At 38.7% G+C, this 15,669-nt stretch overlaps 1 protein-coding gene across 2 annotated transcripts in view; it reads right to left on the bottom strand.

The window, feature by feature from the left end:
* Positions 1-15,639, bottom strand: part of RAP1B (RAP1B, member of RAS oncogene family) — a 48,402-nt gene extending 32,763 nt beyond the window's left edge. The window contains exon 1 of one of the 2 annotated variants that reach the window (XM_058308405.2): positions 15,401-15,639. The gene's annotated coding sequence lies outside the window, so the exon portion shown is untranslated. The remainder of the gene's footprint in view (positions 1-15,400) is intronic. The other variant, XM_058308406.2, reaches the window with a different exon arrangement.
* Between the last annotated feature and the right edge of the window lie 30 nt (positions 15,640-15,669).

Raw genomic sequence — 15,669 nt, 5'->3', positions numbered from 1 at the left:
CGCTTCCCAAGGCATTGTTTTAAAATAAGGATTTGAGGTTCAGATTATTTACCAAGGTTGCAGAGCTAGAAAATTGTAAATTAAAGACTAGAATCTAGACCAGCACTGTCCGATTGAACTCTCTGTGGTAACAGAAGTGTTATATCTCTGCTGTCCCATTTAGTAACCACTAGTCACATGTGGCTATTGAGCACTTGAAATGTGATCAATGTGAATTTGAAATAAAATTTAAAATTTTACTATTTCAATTAAAGTTCTTTCTGCACCACAGGATTTTTGTCTCTGAAACTAGGGAATAAAGTATCCAGAGCTTGAAAACTCAAGAAAAGCTTTGATCTACATACACCAAGAGTCAAGAGAACATCTTCCTCTTGTGAAAGCAGTTTGCCTCTAATCTCGTATTTTCTCTCACATGAGAACACCTGACATAAATATATCTCTGATGAGAAAGTTTTCCTAAGTTTTCTGAGGACATGTATCAGTTAAGGTTCTCTGTTGCAAGCAACATAAATCAAACCATCTTGCAAAACTGGTCAGATGAAGAAACTGTCACCACTGCTAAGACTAGATGCTACAGTTTCTATCAGTTGTTTCTGTAGCAGAAACTTGACCTTGCAGTGACCATGGCTACTATGGAGAGAGGCACCCACAATTCTTTCCTCTTACATCCTAAGTTAAAGCATATATAATTTTTTAGGGCCTAGGTCAAGTACTTGTGCCCTAACTGCAAAGGAGGCAGGGAAAACCAGTACTTGGCATTTTCACTTCCTATACAGCAAGGCTGTCTACCAAGCCGCATAAGGTGGAAAATTCCCAAACAAAGGAAGTAAGTTTAGGGAAACGGACTTTGGCCCAGTGGTTAGGGCGTCCGTCTACCACATGGGAGGTCCGCGGTTCAAACCCCGGGCCTCCTTGACCCGTGTGGAGCTGGCCATGCGCAGCGCTGATGCGCGCAAGGAGTGCCGTGCCACGCAAGGGTGTCCCCTGCGTGGGGGAGCCCCACGCGCAAGGAGTGCGCCCCGTAAGGAGAGCCGCCCAGCGTGAAAAGAAAAGAGCAGCCTGCCCAGGAATGGCGCCGCCCACACTTACCGAGCCGCTGACGACAACAGAAGCGGACAAAGAAACAAGACACAGCAAATAGACACCAAGAACAGACAACCAGGGGAGGGGGGGAAATTAAATAAATAAATAAATCTTTAAAAAAAAAACAAAAAAACAAAAAAAAACCACAAAGGAAGTAAGTTCAAATGATAAGTGTGTCAAGGGAAAAACATTAATTTGAAAAAAAAAATTTAAAAACTACCACTTTGGTTTGAAATTTTATACCATGAATCTGCTCCTCTTCATGTATTTCTCTAGCATAGTGAACAGTAAAATCATATACTGTCAATTAAGTCAAAAGGTCAACCTACAGGAATGCTTCTCAAATAGTGGAACAAGGACTGCAGATGCTGAGCCTATGTATCAAATTAAGTCTGCTGGAGATTCCATCTTTCTCTGCTCCCCGCTCCCTTGCCATAATCACTACGTAGAAGTTATTCACTGTAAGTGTTACATTATTAAGACAGCAGGAAAAATGGATAAGAACTACCTTCCTAATCTCTTCTCTTCCTTACCCTCCCTATCTATGTAGTCTAGTTATCAAGTTTTAATGCCTCTCATTCGCAAACATCTTTGGTACCAAGCAAGCCTCTCTTGTCCATTCCCACTGCCTCATCTAGGAACTCGGTCCCTCCTTTGATTACTGCAATCTGATGTCTCAGCCTTTTGTAGGCACTTCAGTTTATCCTTCACACTGCAGCCAAAATAACTTTCCTAGTACACATATTTGCTGTTAATCACATGTTCAGAGTCATTCCATCTGCTTATTTGCATCTTAGAATAAAGTCAGAGATGTTACCTACTGTGGTGGTTTGGAGCTAGGGACCCCAGAAAAACATGTTTTTATTCCATTCTCTTGGATATGAACTCTTCTAAATAGGACCTTTGATAAGATTACTTCGATTAACGTGTGGGCCAGATAAATCAGGATGGTCTTAATTCTATTACTGAGGTCCTTACAGGGAAGTCTGAGAGAGAGAGTGCCACATAACGGGAGCAGCCAGAAGCTGAAGCATGTCACAGTCTTCTAGGACAAAGCACTGCCTGTCTCCTAGCCTCGAAACTGTGAACTAATAAATCCCCATTGTTTAAACCAATGCATTGTAAGGTATTTGCTTTAGCAACAATGAAACTAAAACACCTACTTTCTCCAGTCACCTTTCATATTCCTTCTCCCTTTTCTTCCAAACTAGCACCACAGTTATGCTTTAGCTCCCCCAATGCACTTGGTGATTTTGTTCATACGGCTCTCTCAGTCAGGAATGTCCCTGCTCACTTCTCAACAAGTGTCACCTCGGTTTAGTTCTAGATGCTGCTCAAGCATGTGCTCCTCTTCTATAAAGCCTTTTCAAACTCCTCACCTGTACTGGAAGAATTTAGTAATTCTTTTCTCTGTGTCCTGACTACAGCCAAAATAAATTTCTTTTGTAGTGTTTCTTAACAATTTATTTAGCTATTTATATGCCCTCCCTTCTGCTAAACAATAAGCAACTTTGAGGAAGTGATATTTGGTTAGCATAAAATAGGCATGCAAATGTTTACTGAAATTAACTCGTTTTCTCTCTGCCTTTTAAATATAAAATCTTAATTTTGTGAGGTCCAAAGAAAAACAAAAATTCCTTCACAAATATACTTTTTAAACACAAAATTCTTGGTAGTACCAAGGACAGAAATATCTGAAGAGGCTACTTTGAAACTCAGAAGTGATTACAGGAACTGTCTGCCTACTTTTTCTGTTTCCCCCATATGCTCTGCTTCTTCTAGCAGCCTAATTTAACACTCACACTTCAGCTTTGATTGTTTTTATCCATTCATTTTGTATATACTAATGTCCAAGAATGCAAGCCATGTGCTGTTTTTCAGGTACTGACATCTCTCTCATAGAACTGCCAAGACAGGCATGTTTTGAACTTATTTTTAAAAGAAGCGCTTACTGACCTAATAATTATTTAAGTGGAATATGAAAGTCAAATGTAAGCATTATTTATGGCTTATAATGAAGTGTGACATGCTTTTTAATTTGGTGGCAAAACTTCACCTGATATAAATTCTTTACACAGTAAAATGTTATTGTAACACTGAAGTGAAACTATTCATAGTTTTTATTTATTCCATTTGGGTGACAATGTTTCATTTTAGAAGTACTGTGTTTAATTACTCTTACCTGAATTAAAAACAAAAAAAAGTTCTGAATTTCAAAATACCTGGCACCAAGGGCTATAGGTAAGGGTTTTTGGCCCTATAATCTATTTCACAATCATCTACTAGAACTACTCCCTTGAGCATACTTTGCAGTTTCTGTACTGTTGTCCACCCTGACTCACAATCTAAAACTTAAATACTCCTTCAATATCATGCACAGATCATACCTCACTTTTAACGTATTCTCTAAATACTGGGGCCCAAGTGTTTTCCCTCTAACTCTGTAAGCACTCATCTATATTATTCATTTTGATATTGGTTATTATTTTGAAGTGCGATTTACATTTCATATTAACTTTTCATGTCATTGCTAAAACCTTTTGTGTATATGTTACTCAATTTAATCCTAAAATACAGTAACTGAGAACAATGAACTCTCAATGCTGAACTAATTCAAGAGACAGATACCCTAAAGCAGGGGTCCTTAACAAGGGGTCTGTGAGCTTGAACTGAAATTTAAAAAAAACAAACATTATTCTTGTGGGGACATGTTGGTGCAGGTGTGATATATTTATTAAATTATACATAGTGTAGTACGGACTTAGTAAGGGATCTGTGGTTTTCACCAGACTGTCAAATGGATCCATGCAATAAAAAAGGTTAAGAACATCTGCCCTAAAGAATAAGGAGTTATAGTTGGAAATAGATGTAACACTAAAAAAAATTAATGTAGGTAGTAGCTTACGATGGGAACAAATAAGGATAGATCGGTGAACACTTGACATATTCTTGGAATGAAGATGAAGATGGGATTTTCTTTATCTTTATATAAAGTGATCATGAAACACTGCTTTGTAAATAAAGCTAACCACTGAGCTGAGATCTAAATGTGGAGACTGACATAGAATTACAAATAGGAAAAGAGCATCACAGACAGAAGCAACAAGTGCCAAACTCAAATGTGGTAAAGGACTTGTGTCAAGAGGAGAAGTCCAGTGTGGCTAGAGTTTAGTGAACAACGGAAAGGAGGTAAAATTGTGAAGCAAGCAAGAATCAGATTATACAGGACCTATAGGTTACAAGGAACTGGTTTTTATTCTAAGCCACTGGGGGGAAAATTGGGCCTGGCAGATAAAGCATGCTCTTATTTTCATTTTTAAAAGATCACTTGGCTTCTGGGTGGAGACTAAATAGTGTAGAGAGACAAGAATGGAAACAAGTTAGGAAGTTCCTGCGGGAGCCCAGACAAGAGATGACTGTGGCTTAAACAAGGGTGGTATTTATCACAGAAACAGAACTTTAGAGTTCAAAAAGACCTTAACAGACATTTAACCAAACTTTCTGTACATAATGATAATGTCCTTTTCTAGGAGAGGAGTTAACTTCAACATTTCATGGCCAGGGCCAGAGAAAGAACTGAAACTGCAGTCATCCAGGTCAATGTTATACCACAGAATCATACAACTTAAGACAGTATGCGGGGGAAACGGACTTGGCCCAGTGGTTAGGGCGTCCGTCTACCACGTGGGAGGTCCGCGGGTCAAACCCCGGGCCTCCTTGACCCGTGTGGAGCTGGCCCATGTGTAGTGCTGATGCGCGCAAGGAGTGCCCTGCCACGCAGGGGTGTCCCCAGCGTAGGGAAATCCCACACGCAAGGAATGCGCCCCGTAAGGAGAGCCGCCCAGCGTGAAAGAAAGTGCAGCCTGCCGAAGAATGGCGCCACCCACACGGAGAGCTGACACAACTAGATGACCCAACAAAGAGAGACACAGATTCCTGTGCCGCTGACAATGGAAGCAGACAAAGAAACTGGACGCAGCAAATGGACACAGAGAACAAAGAACAGACAACCGGGGTGGGGGGGGGGGGAAGGGAGAAAAATAAATAAATCTTAAAAAAAAAAAAAAGAAGACAGTATGCGGGGAAAGTGGATATGGCTCAACTGACTGGGCCTCTACCTACCATATGGGAGGTCCCGGTTCAGTTCTTGGGGCCTTCTGGTGAAGGCGAGCTGGCCTACATGGAGAGCTGATGCAACAAAAAAGAGACACGGAGGAAAGACAATGAGAAACACAAAAAAACAGGGAGTTGAGGTGGCTCAAGCGAATGAGTACCTCTCTCAGGATGGGTTCCCGGTGGAAGGTCCCAGAATCAGGTCCTGGTGCTTCCCAAAGAGAAGATGAGAAGATAAGCAAAGAAGAATGTGTGGTGAACAGACACAGACAACAGACAGCAAGCACAAGTGGCAAGGGCGTGTGTGTGTGTGTGTGTGGAATAAATACAATGAATCTATAGAAGAAAAAAAAAGATAATATGCTGGAACCAAAGGTCTAGAAACCACTCAAACAAGCACAAATTTCTCAGATTAACTTCTCATGTCCAGAGGGATCAGTTAAAATTATAAGGACAATGAAATTAATAAATGCTTAATTTGAGAAACTGAAGGGTCAGAGAAAAGTATAGAAGGATCTGCTGGGGAGCAGAAATATCAGAAGCATCCTAAACTCACACTGGTTAGTGATGAAACTAATCCAGCACAATTATTCTACTGGATAATAACAACTTATCCTCTACATGGGATTCTCTGGTAGTCAAGGGCAATCAACTACTAATGCATCATAAGTGCCTTTCAAAATGAGGTTTACCATCCTTGTTCAACCAGAACTTGGAAGTGAGTAGCATGGTTAACAGTAGCCCTGCTCATTAGGAAAGAGAACCTCTTCATTACCATCCTCACTCTTTTCTGCTCTACTTCCTCCCCTTCCATGTCTTCACTGCCTGCTATCACCATCATTACCTTCATCTAAACAATAGAAAAATGTTATAAATCTTCTTCTGTTCTCAAAAGCTTGGAAACTGTCTTTGTTGAATGAGTAAGGTTATAGGGCTCTTGAAGTTAAAAAAAAAAAGGTACAAAGGCATTTCATGCGATTTTTTTCAGCTGGCAACTATATTGGCATCAATAATTGCTAAGAGCAATCTTGTGGCTAATTTGGATGTGCTAGGCATAAAATAAGGTTATGTTCCCTAATTGAAACCTGCCAGAACAGCTAGCCAGTTAATTATTTAATATGGGGAGAACTAAAGTTTCCTATTAAATTCCCTCCCTCACTGTGGACTTAGTTCATGTGGCCATTATTTCTATAATGCTTAATTCCTGAACGTACCGTGAAGTTAACACTTCCACACTTATTCCTTATTTAAACCACTCCACACCTCTGCCTTCCTCTTCCTTTGATGTCAACCCTCTTCTTTCATATAGCGGTGTTCAGATTCAATACTCTTTCTTCACAGAACATACCCAATTTTATTATTTCTAGGGAAATAACTGGCACTACATTTCCAGGAAGCGGAGCACAGAATAAAACTTACCCTTACCCATCTTTCTCACTGCTTTCATAATCTGAAACTGATTATTTGATCCAAATGAAATATTAGGCCTAAAAACCTTTAAAATTTGGAAAGGTCTTGAAACCTGAGGTTTAAAAAATAGGTGATTAACAAGGATTGCTACAACTGTTTTTTAAACAAACATGAAAAAGAAATTGCATTTTTCACCAAAAGATAAAACACCATTCTGGAGGTGTTCTGGAGAAGAATCTACTTAAGATAGGTAACACACCAAAATTCACAGGTCAAAGAGTCATTATTAAACTTGAAATGGTAAAAGTCTATGGCTTCACCTATAGACTAAGTATCCTAAAATTACTCAGGTTACTAAATATCCTAAAACTGAGAAAGCTACTATTAAATATTAACGAATCTACTTAACTAAGGTTTATGTTAAAACTTAGGAGGCACATATGCATCTATCCATAGATGAGTAATCAGGTATACAAAACAAGTATTAAAACCAACAATAGGCTTAAAACATAATAATTTTCTATTACTGTGAGCAAAAGTTGAATGGACTGCTCAAAGGAGCAAAACTATGAATAAATTAAATCTAATATGACTATATTTTAGTATGAGATTTAAAAATAAATCACATGAAAACATGGCTCATATTTACCCATCCCTCCCCCAACAAAATAAATCTAGGACATTACACACTGACAGGAGAACATGGAAAAATGAGTAATAGCAGAGAAAGAATTGGGAAACCTCAGTTCTACTCTTGGTTCTTCCATTACCACCTGTGGGAATCCAAGATCAAGATAGGCCTTAGCTTCCTCATTTAAAAATGAGATATGTGAACTAGTTCAGTTTCAGTCAATAGCAAGTAATTAGCTATGTTCATAAAGCAACAGTTCTTTTAAGATTTAAATTCTGAATTCTGCAATTTTCCTTTTAGTCTGTAAGAAGATGGTGATGCTCTCATTCAGTCACACTGCTAAAACTGATGAAATAGTATTCTCACTAGAGCTATATTCAGTTAATACGTAATAAAGTACACCATGGAACTTTGAAGAAAAGCTCTGTTCTTGATGTTTGAGTCTTTTACCTACTGCTTAAGAGCAGAGTTTAAAATTAAACTTAGTTTCAAATCCTGGCCTCTCATATTGGCTGTGATTTAATCTCTGTGTGCCTGTTTCTTCATTTGTAGAATGGGGATAACAAAGGATCCCCACATAGAGTTGTTGTGAAGATTTAAAGAATATATGTAAAATGCCTCAAAGAATGACTGGCATATAGAAAATACCTGATGAATATTTACTATTACTACTATTTACTTCCTAGAGAATGATGGAAAGAAGAGGCTTTTTCTGAGGAGACAGTGTAAAACTTACCATACAGTTTAGTGGACAGCAGCTGAAATGTGTCCTACCTCTAGGCCAGGCATATGTTCCTCTCTACCAACACAATTCATTCCACTGATCTAGCTTTATTAACTAAGGAACAGTAGTAATACAAGAGGCTCACACCATATGGGGGTTCTGCTATCAATATCCCCATGCCTTAGGCAATGACTGTTTTACTCAACCTGCATATCCACTTGTAAAGGAATGTCTGCTAAATGGCATTTTACTGCCATGCATATCAAAAGGACAGAATCTCAAGATCTGAGAAGGACTTTTCAACTTAATTTTCTTTTGCAACAGCCCTGGTATAGTCATCTACCCTTTGAGTTAGTATATCAAAATGGTGATCAGGAAAAGGAGTGGGAGAAAAAAGGCAAGTAATAGATTAAGCACATCTCTGGAAGGCTCAGAATTTCCCCTGTACATTCTAACAGTTAGACCAGAGGTTCTCATCCTCAATCATTTTGGTCTCAAGCTTAAAATTATTGAGAACACATAAAGAGATTCTTTAGGTGGATTGTATCTACTGCTATTTATTCTAAATTAGATTAATATTTAAAATAACAATAAACCATTACATAACACAAATAACATTTTTTCAAAGTAACTATTTTCAAAATTGGTGAGAAGCATGGCATGTTTCAATTTTTATAAATTTCTTTGTCTAGCTTAATAAACAACAGTTGGATTCTCATATCTGCTTCTGCTTTCAATCTCATGATACGTTGTTTTGGTTGAGAAGAAAACTTGGCCTCACAAAGATAGTAGCTGGAAAAGGGAGCAGTATTTTCACAGCCTTTTTAGATAAATGTGGATACTCTATTCTGATACTACACCAAAACTTGACAATTAGTCACAATATGGAATGGGAAATCTTATCAATAAACTTTATGTTCCCTATACCATTTAAAATTCACTGGTCCAGATGGCACATTGGAAAGATTTTTTACTGGTGTATAATTTTGTAACATCATGCATTAGTCATTTGAAAAAGACTGGTTCGCTGAATTATGTGGGTCTTTAAAGTAGACACATTTCATTATATATTATCTAAAAAAATGATGTTCATTACTATCATCAATATAATCAGAAAAATTTTGTCAGTTATTTTCCTTAAATTGATGGGCTCACTTTGTTATTTCTGAGGAAATATCAGCCTAGTATGAATAAACAGTTTGTCAAACACTCTTTCAAGTAAAAATGCTGTTCCATGAAAAAAGCAGCTGGGGTTAAGCTTGCAACTCAATCACACAAATGCTTTTCCTAGAGACAACTATTACACTTCAGCACGGAGCAAAAGATTTTTAAGCATACTTTCCATTTTGTCACATAAAAGGGTGCATAAGGGTCAAGTTTTAATTTTTACTATTTCATCAAAGACATTAAGTGAATTTAAAAAAAAATGAGGAGCACATGTGGCTCAAGTGGTTGCGCTCCTGCATCCCACAAGGGAAGTCCTGAGTTTGGTTCCTGATGCCTCCTGAAAACGCAAAAAAGCAAACAAAAAGCAAAACGAATGAAAAAACCAACTGAGGGAAGCCTATGTGGCTCAGTGGTTGAATGCCACCTTCCCACATGAGGTCCCGGGTTTAATCCCTGGTATCTCAAAAAAAAACCACAAAAACCAACCAACAAAAACCCGAGTGCATGGCTGTGAAGAGTACAATGATTACTAGTAGAGTGTGGTGTTCTGATCTGATTGATTCTAAGGTGCCAGCAATTTTACCCACCATTGCTTTTGCACCACTGGCAAAGAACATTATAGTGTTACTATAAAAATTTTTTTGCCCTTGCAGACTCCCCTGAAAATGTCTCAGGGATCCCCAGGATTCCTTGAACCACATTTTGGAAATCACCAAACTAGACAATTCATTTATTAAGCCATTTTTTAAAAAATTAGGTAAGGCTATTATTTTAAGTGTTAAGCCATTTAAAATCACAACTATTTCTTAGTCCTTATTCATACCTCATGGGAATCTTAAAAATAAAATAATGAAATCAACTTCAATTGGGAGAAGTAATGCAATGAGAATAAAAGCTTTACAGAACAAGAACTAATACTAATTAGTGCATTTTTTATGCTTTATAAACATTTACTAATACTCCATTTAATCCTCAACAACTTTTAAGAAATATGTCATTATTCCCACTGAGGCAGAAAGCAGGTAGGAAAGTTTCAGAAAGGGAAGTACAAATTTTGCCTAAAAATTTATTGTAGATTTTCAGGGAAATCTACAGGTGATATTTTCTTTATACTTTCCTGTATCTTAAACATTTTATTACATATTTGAAAACTAAGCCAGTCTTACCAATACAAATGAATTCAGTGCAATATTTCAATTCAACAATTTCAAGAGCAACAGGAAAAAAGATCCACGCATTTATATACTGCATCCCTACCCCTCTTTATTTAATCTGTACAGTATAGAATTCAAGATTGCTGAGGGATTCCTGACTTCTGCTACTGTTACTGAAAAACTTAATGATCTTACAAATCTTAGAAGCAGCAGCTATAAATATGCTAGCAAAATGTACTAATAGGACTCCATATTTTCACTGCAACCTTAAAGCACAAGCTTATCAGCTGGATGCAACACTCATAGCATTCTGACACCTATAAACTATTATATGAAAATAGCTTACATCTATGGTCCATATTTCATCAATACCTTCAGTTTCATTAACAGAGAACTCAGAAAGCCCCCCAATTTTTCAGTGTAAAGTGACTTTGAAAAATATTCTAATGTGAGGATAAATTTTAAAAGAAACATTTTTAGAATTTTATTTCACTTAACACTTTTCATTCCTTCTCCAGTTTGTGCCCCAAACTGCTATTAATTGGAAAAAAAGATTTTCTTTCATTTTCTTTCCTTTCTCACAAGACAAAGAAGAGGAGAGCAACAGGTACAAGTAATGCACTAATGCAACAAAATCACTGTGTATTTTCAAAATTTAGTAACCGAAATGCTAAATATTTTCAATATAAGAGAAATACTTATTTTATTTAAAGTACATATTTGCTGAAATAAATTTTCAAAGCAACTACTGAATAACTAACTCAGCAAGAAGCTCTATAATATACAAATAGTGATTCCAAGATTCAATAATTTGAAGCGATCGAAATTATATTTAAGGGAGCTGAGATGGCCCAAGAGATTGAGCATCTCTCTCCCACTCTGGAAGGTCCCAGGATCAGTTCCCGGTCCTGCCTAAAGAGAAGACAAGCAGACACAGAAAGCAGACAGAGGGCACAAAACAATGAGGGAAGATGTAGAGAAATAAATAAATATTTTTTAAAAATTTATAATTGCTTTTAAAAGATTCTCTCTTCCTTTAACATCTTTATTTAGTCCACCTTTACAATAGTTAAAAACATTTAACCCCACCACCACTGGAAAGATCATCTGGCAAGTTATGATATCAGAATCATGTTTAAATTTAAAAGGAATGACTGCTATATACATGTAATAGAAATAATGTAGTATAAGAAAAAGCTTTAAGAACCAGTTCAGTGTAGAATTCAAAACTAGAACATACAAATATACTCTTATGGTTAGAGAGATAAAACTCATATAGTCAAACAATTTTAAACAGTGTTACTCCATAATATTGCCTTTCTATATAATAAAAACCAGATGGAAACTCAATTCCTGTTGCAAATATTTTTACTTTTGAAAGTAATTTAAATAATATTAAAAAATCGATTCATCCCTACTAAATTTTTTTTTGTCTTAAGTCTCCTTGGACAGTAAGAAAGCTTGATCCTTTTATGTCGAAGAGCAAAAAATTGTTTCCAAATTGCTACTGAAATAATCAGTTGCTATATACCCTTAATGTGGCCAACATCAGGAATAAACACAGCAATAAAAGGTAGTATGGAGAATAAAGTGGTACTTCTTTTTAATTTATTTTAAGGTAGCACAAGTTCCTGATAACTTTTCCTCTTTAAAAAAGAAATCCTAAGAATTCCTAGTACTCAACTAAATGGACTGGTCTTAGGACCCAGTGTTCAATTCAACTAGGTTGAAAGTACAAGTGATTATATGGCAAGCAAATTAATAAATTTATTCTAGTTTTTGTAGCTACTGCTTCCATAGTGTTCATGAGATTTTGAAAAAACAAAAAAACACAAATTAAAAGACTTAAGACCTCAAATAATCAGTACCTTTCCATACCATGGCGAAACATGTAACATTGAAAAACACTACTTTCAGCACAAGGGTAAGTCACAGTACCTTATTTGTTTATAAATGGTTGAAAAGAAAAAAACTGTCCAATGTTACAATGAACCACTACCATTGGCCAAAATAAGACATCTTTCAGATCTCAACGTGTTCTAAAAGAAATTCACCTTGAGAAAGCTAACACAAAAACTCTCAGTCCAATCTTTAAAACCAGCGAGTCCTCAAAATGACAGGAAAAAAAATCAAGGCATATATTTATTCACAACCTTATATGGTCTTATAAAGTTAAAGGAAGTTCAATCTTAATCAAATTTTTCTCTAGAGTGCATGTGTGACAACACTGCCATTAAAAAAAAAAAACTTCTGAATACTTAGTTCATAAATACTAAACTATTCCTAGTGCCAGTCAAATCTAGACACTACAGCTCAATATCAACCTTCTTCACCTGTACAGACATGTGCAAGGACATCATTTTAACTGTCTTTAACCAAATATACATATGAAAATCAATAAGATTTTCTTCATAGTCAATAATAAAACTGTCCATTTCAACTACATTTTGGAGAAAAAAATGACACCTTGTAAAATTAGCCAAAAGCTCATATCTAATCCAATTTCACTGATTTTACTCCTTGAACTATCAAGTACCTACAACAAAAAGCAAAATATTTAAACATGAGCTTCTTATCCAAATCTAAGATCATGCATTTACATTTTTAATTAGTAACCATATTATCAGTCTCTCCACCGACCTTCACCAATTTTGAATTACATATAACTCACTTGATAAAATCCTTATGCATATGGATTTTAAGGATTTTTTGTGATCAATTCTTTATGACACATCACTAGATATTTTATCACTATGGAGTCTCATTTTCTTGTCAATTTTCCTTTATGTAGCTAAGAGAAAACATCGAATATTCTATTGTAAAGGACTGTTTTGAAGATAAAATGAAAATCAATTTGTAAAGTAAAAGAGACCCAAAGCCAAGGTGGAAATGTTTCTTCTTGAAGGATTACTGCAGTCCCTTCAAGTATCTTTTCTCTGAATACTCATTACCATTAACCCCTAAATCCAAATACTAAACCCCATGCTCTCAGGCAAGGTTCTGGGAACTGAGAATAGAGTGGACATGAAATAGATCAAGTCCCTACCCTCAAGGTGCTTACTTTTAACTAATTGTCAGTACCGTCTCTGTGCATGGCACAATGACAGTGTTTTGGGGCACATAAAGAACAGACGGACATATATCTCCTCCTTGAAACTACAATTTAATGGAGGAAAAGGCAACAGAAGGCAAAGCAATTCTTTTCATGCGCTGTACCACATTTTAAAATTAAGCCAGTTTAGTACTGGGCTCTTCGGGTGTATTCTGATTCATGTATTTATAAAAGATTTACTTTGGGGCTTCCTCAGATAAGGTAGTTTCAGGATTTGTGAATGTCAAACAAGAACATTCAAGTGAAAACATTCTGTGTAGTGCAGTGATGAAAAGCACGGATGGGCTCAAACAGAACCTTATTCAGGGCTCTGTGTCCTCAAAGTTATTTAACCTCCTGAGCATACGTTTCCTCTCTCAAAACCTGGGGGTTAAACTACCCAGTGGTTCTCCCACTCTATTCGACTAAGGTACCCATCTTTCTTGGGTATGATGGGAATGATATCCTCTGTAAAAAGTAACTCACTGTAAAAATATCTTTCTTTCTCTGGGTACCCTATTATGGCTAGTCCTAAAACTCAGCCTACTCAGTCTGGTCAAAACTGGTAATCTTATCTTTTCCAGGCCTCAGTTTCCTTCTCCATAAAATAAGAGGGTGGGACTCAACGATCTAAATAGTCCCTTCTGGCCCTTAAAGAATCCCCATGACTTTATAATGACTCAATAAATACTATTTCAAGATTCAGCTTTAAAAGTGATATAAAATTGAAGTTAAATGCATGTCTTCCTTCCCTCTAAGTTGTTTATTACTAAGATAAGGTTATCTTGAGCAAGTCCAAACAGCATTCTGATTATAAAAAAGGGCTGCAAAATGATTTTCGGAATTAAAAGTTTTAGTTATAAGTACTCCATATGTATTAGATGCTACTGGCAACAACAACAAAAAACCCAGTTAGAAAGAGTTAATTTAAAAATAACATTAAAATCATAATCCGCTTAGAGTTACTTCCTACCCCGCAAAATGTAATTTCCCTTTATCGTAATACAGAACTGCATATGTTCATACAAAAGGGCAGTTGCAAGGCAAAGTTGCTTTTCTAAATTAATGAAGGGGAGTGAGACAGGCGATGGGGAAGTAAACCATACAAACTTGCAACGATGATCTTTTCCACAAAACCATGTTGTTGTTTTCAGAAAAAAAATTTGGAGGGCCTCGTTCACTGGGGGTAGTTTTAAATAAAATTCGTGGCGCTACTAGTTTTAGGATTAGACAGTTCAAGCTCTTTCGAGATGGCGAAAGAGAAGAGGACAAACTTCCTGGATTTTCTCTCCAAGAGAAAGAGATTTCCTCTTGCTGACGAAGGCAAAGGTCCCTTTAATAGTTTTTCTCCGCACGGCGGTGGTTGCCAGACTAGGTGGGGCTCCCTCCGCAGCCTTCCCCTGCCACTTCCCGCAACAAACCGAGCACACCAGCCCCGTTTCAGGCAAACTTTTCCCAATCAGGCTTGAGCCCGCAGGGCGCCGGGGAGTGGTTTCCCCCGAACGCTCCTCGCCCTGGTTCGGTGCAGGGGGAAGCTGGGTCTTCGCAAAGGACAACTTTCTGGTTTCCGTTCTAACTTCCACCCACACCCAGGAGGGAACAGAGGCGGACAGAAAGGGGGTCCGGGCCGGGAAGACCAGTCTTCGGGGGAGTCGGTGGGAACGTGAGGCAGTAGGAGAGGCTGCGGCGGCCGCGGGCAGGAGGGAGGTGGCGGGTGGGTGTGTGGGGGGTCCTCCGGCTCTCACTTCCTCCGCCATATTTCAGACATTTGACCCCTTCCGCAAAGCGCGCTGTTCCCTGCGGCGGCGGCGGCTCGTCCCTGCCAGCCCCGGAGGCAGCGCACTCGCTCGCCGGGTGCCCGGCCCTCGTGCCACCTGCCGAGTGCCGCGGGGCCGCCGCTGCCGCCGCCGCCGCGGGCCCCTGACCCCTCCGCGCGCCCCGCCCGGCTCGCGCCGCACCCCACCCCCTCCCCTCAGCCGGCGCTCGCCCGCCGCTTCCTGCGGCGGCCACGCATGCACTCTGCGAACCTCTCGCGCTGTCACCGGGTCCGCGCAGCCAGAGTCTCCCCGCGCCTCGCGCTCCCTCCGGGTCACTGCTCCCGGCGCCACGGCTGTACTGCCGCTGCCACCGCCGCTCCGGCTGGTTACACGCCTGACTCTGGGCGAGGTTTGGCGGTGTCGCCTTGACGTCAGGCGTCCAGCCTCGCGCTCGCTTCCTTCCGCAGGCGGGGCGCGCGGGTGCGCAGCCCGGGAAGGGGCGGAGCCATGGGGCGGGGCGAGGGAAGCCAGGGGGCGGG

The sequence above is a fragment of the Dasypus novemcinctus genome, chromosome 12 (genome assembly GCF_030445035.2).
Source record: "Dasypus novemcinctus isolate mDasNov1 chromosome 12, mDasNov1.1.hap2, whole genome shotgun sequence".
Lineage (NCBI taxonomy): Eukaryota > Metazoa > Chordata > Mammalia > Cingulata > Dasypodidae > Dasypus > Dasypus novemcinctus.
This window is presented reverse-complemented; position numbering and strand designations above follow the sequence as displayed.